General features: G+C 26.1%; 1 protein-coding gene across 2 annotated transcripts in view; it reads right to left on the bottom strand.

Moving 5' to 3' along the window:
- Positions 1–8010, bottom strand: part of LOC107495217 (protein EMBRYONIC FLOWER 1-like) — a 15500-nt gene that overhangs the window by 5362 nt on the left and 2128 nt on the right. Inside the window, exon 2 of one of the 2 annotated variants that reach the window (XM_052262802.1) lies at positions 6367–6471. The gene's annotated coding sequence lies outside the window, so the exon portion shown is untranslated. Of the gene's footprint in view, positions 1–930; positions 1202–6366; positions 6472–8010 lie in introns of those variants that run through there. The other variant, XM_016116333.3, reaches the window with a different exon arrangement.

Genomic DNA, 8010 nt, shown 5'->3' on the forward strand with positions numbered 1-8010 from the left:
ACGCCACACACAAACATATATATAATTGTGCATACATCACAGGCAAAAAAATCTTACTACCCTATTAGGGTTTATTCAAAGCTGCTAAGAAATTAAAAGGAAAGACAAGCTAAACAAGGTAAAAATTAAAGTTAAAGTAACATTAAACCAATTAAACCTCGACACACAGTGATTAATCACATAAAATAATAACCTCCAGCATTATGAAAGTACATAAACCCTAGTTTTACACTCAATAAATCCAACCACGTAGATGCCCAATGTTAATAATATGTTTGAATTAAAACCCTAAGAAAAAATTAGCCACTAACCCATATAATTACCCCAGATGTGGATACATAAATGTACCTAGCAATATTAACTAAATACTAGGGTTTTTTAATTTCCATTATGAAACTCGTCAGCTTCGAAGCTAAAACGCTATGGGAACATAAATTAATAGCATGCGAAAATCCCACATAAGAGAAAAAAAAGTCCTAAGAAGTCAAAGCAACACATAGAAGAGAGAATATGAACACCCAAAATATTAGGGTTCAATGTGATTACGTGATTAAATAAATTCATGTCTCATTAAGAGATATATAATTAACTAAGCTCAATTTACAATGTAATCAACTAAGCTAGCTAAGTTAAGGAAAAAAAAATCACCGAAAGAAATAATTAATGCAACAAAGGAATAAAAATTCAGATAAGAGAAACATAAATAAATAAATATAAATAAAATAACCCAAAGGAAAAGCTGAAGTGGACACACACCCACCGTAAACAGTACAACGATACCTAAATATCTAAACAAAAAAAAAAGAGCTCTATAGAATAATCGAAGCAACGGTTCAGATCAAAAGCTAAACAGAAGAGCGAGCTATGAAGGAGATAGAGATAGAGAGGGAAATTATAAGATGAAGCAGGTGAAGGAGCACCGAGACTCACCCGTGGACGAGAGCACGCGATTTTTCTCCCCTAGCTTGGAGCATCGATACTCCACGGCTCCTCCAAGAAACGAGAAGAAATGATAGAGAACTGGAAGGAGAGTGATTAGAATGAAGTTTGAGGATTGGATTCGCAGCTCAAGAAGCAGAATTTGGGTGCGAAAAATCACACAGAAACCCTAGTGAGAGAAAGGGTTTTCGATTCTTTAGGGAGAAGAGAGAGTGTGTGTGAGAGAGAGAAAGAGAAAGAGAAGAGAGAGAAAGAATTTTTATCTTGCTGTACTTTGGATTTGGAAGATGGGGGTTTGCGTTTGTGTGTTGTTGTAATTGTTTTTTGTTTTTTATTTTATTTTATTTTTCTTTTGTTTTTTTAGAAATAAATAAAAATAAAAAAGAAGATGTAGTATCGTGTCATATGATGCATTTCCTAAACTAGCACAAAAGAAATGTAAATGTAGAGAGAGAAAGAGGAAATGTGCGTGTGAGGTGAGAGAAAGGATCAACCATCTGGAGAGTGACACGTGGCGCCAGCATGAGCTTCCTGTCAGTTGCCACTCATAATTGCTTGTGGATCATGGCAGGGAAACCCTAGACGGAAAGGGTAATTATTATTTCTAGAATTTTGTTGAATGTTTGTGTTTGGTAAATTATATATATTTTTATTAAGATACGTTTCATCTTCAAATTCTTTTAATTATTGATAAAAAATTATTTTTATAGTAAAAAATAATGAATTTATACACATTTTGTACGTTTTAGATTTTTAATAATATTGAATGCATTAAATTTTAATTGTAAAACAATTTATTTTTATATTTTTATGGAATGTCGGAGAAAATAAGAAGGCAACGTACCTAAAGAAATGAAAGGAAAAATATGGATTGGCGCGTGGGTAAACGCGCTACTTTTGGGTGGTGCTCTATTTCTCGATTTTATGCCTGTCGTGTCCACCAAGGCTTGGAAAAGGTGATTCATGGAGATTGCACATTGGACGGTTCTCATTGGAGCGTGGATCACACTCGCTCGATTGGAGAGTAGTCGTAGGTGGCGAATGCCACTTCCGAACCCTAGGTCTCTTTTCTATGTGGAAGGTGAAACGAAAGGCAATGCAAAAGGGTACGTAACCCTAATTACTTTACAAATAAGGTGAAGAGTTCTTGGTTTAGAATACAATAATGACATTATATCCTAAGTTAATTAGAGGTTGGAGATAGAAATTTCAAGTTTTGGTATCTTGATTCAAGTGTTGTAATGTTTTTTTATATATGCATGTAACACCTAATGAATACTCCTGTGTATATGTGTTGTGTGTATAACCTATATGGAAATGCATGAATTACATGTGTCAAAGTCTCGTGTTTTCTGTACGGACAATAACTATAAGAAAAGGATTTGGCATGTAAAGGAAAAACAATACAATAAAAGTATATGGATATGGTTGGTGGAACATTATTATGTGTAATGCATTTCGCATTACATATTTTCTTTTTTTTCTTTTCTAATTAAGTTGAATTTCAACATATTTTCGAATCCACTAGCCTAATATTTTTTTACTAGAGTCTAGAGTTTTTATCTTTTCTTCCATAGGTCAAAACTGTTATGATTGTGATGGATTGTTTGATGTTGGTCCATATAGGTCTTTTAATTATATTTTTTTACATATGTATCTTTTTATTACCACTAATCGCCTAAAAAGAAATTCCCATACTTTTTCGTTGTTTAATTACTAGAGTTTTGATTCTCGAAATGACACATTAAACTAGTTAAACAATATTCGTGTATATCAATCTTCTTATAAAAGAATCATTTCCAATTTTAGACAGTTCCATCTAAAACATGCATCTATCTCACTTTAGTTTTCTACTTCTGTTTGTGTTTCTTTGAATATAGGCTTTGATATAAAATAATGGAGTATATTAGGATGTGACTATAATTAATTTGATTAAGTGAGACACCTTTGCATTATATGAATTTATTAATCACAAATACTATTTCGATTATAAAATCAGGCACTAATATATTTATATATAAATATATATAATTTAATTTATTTTTAATATATATTTATATTTTAATATATATTTTATATTAGTGATCGATATTAATAGCTAATTTTAGTATATACTACTTAGTATAGTTGTTTATTAATACTTTTTTTTTCAAAAAATAAGAGTGAATATTCAACCCAGTCCCTGACAATTATCTCGAAAGGACTATGAATTCTTTAACAAAAAAAATACTCAACCTGCCTTTTGAAATTTACTTTGATGAACTAATTAATTTTTGTGTCAAAAACAAAAAATAAAAAAAATACTGACACAAAAATTAATTAATCTCATAAAAATAAAATTTAAAAATCAAATTAAATATTTTTTTTGTTAAAAATTTCGTTGTCTTTTGAGATAATTATCAAATTTTTTTAAAAATTTTTTTTAAAAATAATGTACAACCACAGGAATATTATTATTAGTTTGTAATAAAGGTGACAAATAAAGGAATAATAAGTCAATGTCAATTCAAAGCACAAGTTTCTTATCTATCTATGCGATACTGATATTGACATTAATATACATTATTATCTATTAAATAGTCATGCATAAAATATACACGTATGAATTAATTAAGAAGATCACCTAATAAATTACCCTTGGAGAAAAAAAATAACATACGTCTCCTCTCTTATTTATAATTTGAGAAGTGTAAGTATCTTAATAAATCTTTGAATTCAATAGAGTTAATTTGCTTTCGTGGGTCTATCTGTGCGAAAGCGATTGTGATATGTATGATGAAATTTGGTAGTTAAAGAGAAAAATAAACGCAGACGGAATCATAAATATTTATGGTATAGACATGGCTTCAACTTTCATTACTGATGTGAGACAGCCCCACAGAAACTTAGACTAATAAGATTGGTGGAGATTAATATATATATATATATATATTGTATTATTTCTAGTGTTTCTATATATTGAAAAGAGAAAAAGCAATAAGTTTTTTAGATCATTATATATGTAAGTAGATTTTTGTGTAGGTACCACTTGTTTCATTTGTAATTTAAAGACAGCTTGTAAAAACTAACGTATGGTGAGGTAAAAGGTGAAAATTCAGGTAAAGTCGATTTTACGTGAAGTTGATATCTGAGAGTCGTAGATGAAAATTTAGTTAAATCAGTCAAATTATCTAATAACTCTCAGGTATAAATTTCATAGGAAGTTTCCGATGTAAAATGATATGAAACCAAATTAGCTTTGCTTGACAGCGAGTAATATATTCGGAGAAATCTAAGGCTTTTGATGCATCAAATGTTTCTTTGCTTCAGGATGTGACTTCTTTAAAACTCTCTTCAATTTATATACTATCTATATATTTAGTACCTGTCTTCTTCATTGTTGATGAATAAATAAAAAAAAGTTGGGGAACTATTATAATTTATAATTTTAAACTATTATTTATAGTTATTAACTTAACTTTTTTTAATAATAATTAATAATATATTAATAATTAAAAATAATAAAAAAACTTTTTAGTATATTCAAACTAGTCAAATCAAATTTATCTTATTTGTTATTCGTATCCTCAATCTTGCAAATTAAATCTATAAAATATGTGTCTTATTCGCTATTCATATTTTTTAAAATTATTTTTGTTAGTAATACCAAGGATAAGAAAAAATAAAAAACAAATTTTAATTATGAAATTATTGACAAAAATATTTTCTAATATTATGACTAATGACAAAAATACTTTTAAAATAAGAAAGAAATTCTCAATCGTAAAATATATATTTTCAAAAGATATTAGAGACCAGACTTTGATGTAATTTATTTTTTATAAATATGATTAAAAAATAAAATATTTTTATCTTTAAAATTTAGTAATTTTACATTAACTGATTTGTGTGCTTTTTTTTGTCTATATAACAAAAGAAATTTTAAGAAATAAAAAATCTAGATATTGAATTTTGATCCTATTTTTTGCATTCACTTTTTAATAGTTGTTTAATTATTTTTGAGAATCAAATACACAAATGATTTGCCAAATATAAAATACAAACTTATTACTTATTAAAAATAGTCATTTTTTTATATTTTTATCGTTAATAAATTTAGAGGATATTTTTATCAGCAACTTAAAAATTTGGGGTATTTTTTGATAAATTACTCTCTGCATAAATAAGTATAATTATATTATATTGTTTAATTTATATACAGAGATCTCACTATTGTTTTAAAAACAAAAATAATAAGTTAAGATTATTTAATGATTTAGATTTTAATGAGACTAAAATCAAATATTTACATGTTATCGTAGTTGGGTCTTCAAGATTAAAAAAAAAACTAGTAATCAGTTAGTATATAATAAATAAGATTCTAGAGTTTAATCCCAATAAATATCAATAAATTTTGGTCTAGAAAGATTATGGAATCGCATATTAGGATCAAGGACCAAGGTTTGGAAGGAATTGGACATGATTTCTTCTGTTATAATCTTTACAAATTCCTTAACTATTGAATTATTTTATTTTGTTTTTATGATATTATATAAAAAATAATCAATAAAAATGTAATTTCACAGAGTGCATCTGAAAAACTGCTAGTAAATATATATGCACACCTCACCTTCTTGTTATTATTGCTAGCTAATCCGATAATTAGTGATAAAAATTTAATTTACTTGTCATGCATATGATATGAAATCATTGATGATAATGTTGTATTAATAACTTTTGTTTCCAAAATTGCTAGTATAATTAAGTTGTATTTAATAACTTTTGTCAAAGTGTAAGTATTGTATTCTTTTAAATTTACTTTGTTTATTTTATTTTAGGGTTTTTCTTTTGCTCGTATATTAATCACTGTACATTATTCCCCATTTTTTATTTCTTAATTATTCCAAAGAAGGTTGAAAACGCCCAGAAAATGTGTGATTTACAAATGTTTATTTTAAAATGTGAGCTAATACTATTGTTTAATTCTCTTACTTGTAATCTTAATTATTAAATAATGAATGAAAGAAAATAATTATCAATAAACAATAAGAATAATTTTCATATACATTTTTTTTTTTACTTTATCTGATAAAAAAATCTTTCCAATTATTTTCTTAAGATATACACATTTATTTGGGATCGTAAACTTTAATTAACAAGTTGAGCATTCGAAGTTAAGGCTAATGATAGAACATATATATTCATACAAATTAAATTGAAGGGAAATTATTTAAAAAATGGTTTATTAGATGCCTAATTATAATTTGAATTTAATTTAAAATAGTTAAATTCAAAAGCATAGGAAACAAAAAGTTATGTTATCAATTATGTTACTCATCATTCCGTCCCCACTATATATGTACATATATATCTAATCTTAGTAAATTAATTTAATTCATGAGAAAGGTCTCTGCAGATATACCAAAAATAAATCATTAAATTAATTACCTGTTTAAGAAGACAACAACAGAGATCAGTATCTGAGAAGTCGTTTTCAAAGGCCTTGCTGTGACTCAGAATCCTCACTTTAGATTATGAATTGCCAGTTTGGTTCTGCAAATTCAATGGCCAACTGTTAGATACAAAAAAGTATAAAATATAATTTGCTAGCTAAGAATTATTAAGATTTATTATTATTATTATTATTATTATTTTGTGTGTTTTTGACAGAACTTTTTTTGCTGGCTATATGTTATTATTATATTCTTTCAAATTTTCAAGGTGCTAATAATTATCATTATGGAACATTTTCAATGGGACGGGTTATCAAAGTTATTGATTTGACTCCTCTTTTTAGAGCATTTTTTTGTCCTCTACTTTGAAAGTGGTGCCATGAGAATTGAGAACTTGAATGGTGAAGAAAAAGGTTTCAATATTATTTATTTTTATATATGCAAAATGGATAAAATTTAGTTGGTAGGGTATGGTTTTATTCTTAAAGTATTTTCTTCATAAAAAAGTAAAAAAAATTCTCAACATGCTCAAGGTGTGAAGGAAAAGAGATTTTACTTTCAAAGTTTAAAATAATTAAGTTTATATTATTCTCCAATTGTTAATTATATATGTTGATTTTGTTTAAAGTTGTCCCTAATTCAAAAACAAATAATCATTTTTCTCTAATATTTAATTCATGTTTTAAAATTACTCTAAGTTGATTAATTTATCGTTAATAAATAGAGCTAACATAGAGATTAATTAAGACGTACTTAAGAAGTTGGAGTATACAAATTAAACATTAAGAATACTTTTAAAACTCTTTTTGCAAACGTTTTTTTTTTAAATGAAACATATTTTATCCAATCTTAATTGACAACTTCAAATATTTTTCCTTTACATGTGTAGCAATAAATATATTAAATTAAAATAAATAAATATCAGTGACAACTTAAAGGGCCATGTGGCATGTGTGTTTTTATGTGTAAGACACCACGATATGAATGAAGTCAATGGACTGCACTACTTGTGTGCGCAATTTTAGGATGCGTAAATATGAGAATAGATCTATTTTTTTTTAATTTTGGAAATAAAGTGTAATTTTTAATTTTTTAATATTTTAAAAAAAATTTATTCTATTTATAAAATTAATAATAGAAATTATATTTTATCTTTTTAAATAAAAAAATTGAGAGAATTTATTCCCGCATAAATGTTCATGTGCAAACAGAAACACTTATTATGTTTGTTTTAATAATACGGGTCTTTTAAATAAGCGTATATATTAAAGATATTTTTAAAAATATTGTAAGTATAAAATTTGAATACACACAGTACAAATAATGAAATGTTTTTAAATTTTTTATACACTGGATGCATGAGAAGAATCAAAATATCTATTTTAGTTATCCTAACTAATGTCTTAGTTAAATACTAAGAATAAGAATAGATTTTTACGCTTAATTTGTACTAAATGTCCTCTCTCCCCGTGTTAGTTAACATCCAAATTAACATGTTAACATGACATGTCAGAATAGGGATGGATCTAGGTACTTTATTGTCTATTATAATTTGAAAATTTTTTAAAAAATGTATAATAATAATATTTATTTATTTCTATTAAATTATTAAATTTTATTTTATAATAATTTTTTGTTT

The sequence above is a fragment of the Arachis duranensis genome, chromosome 6 (assembly GCF_000817695.3).
Source record: "Arachis duranensis cultivar V14167 chromosome 6, aradu.V14167.gnm2.J7QH, whole genome shotgun sequence".
Lineage (NCBI taxonomy): Eukaryota > Viridiplantae > Streptophyta > Magnoliopsida > Fabales > Fabaceae > Arachis > Arachis duranensis.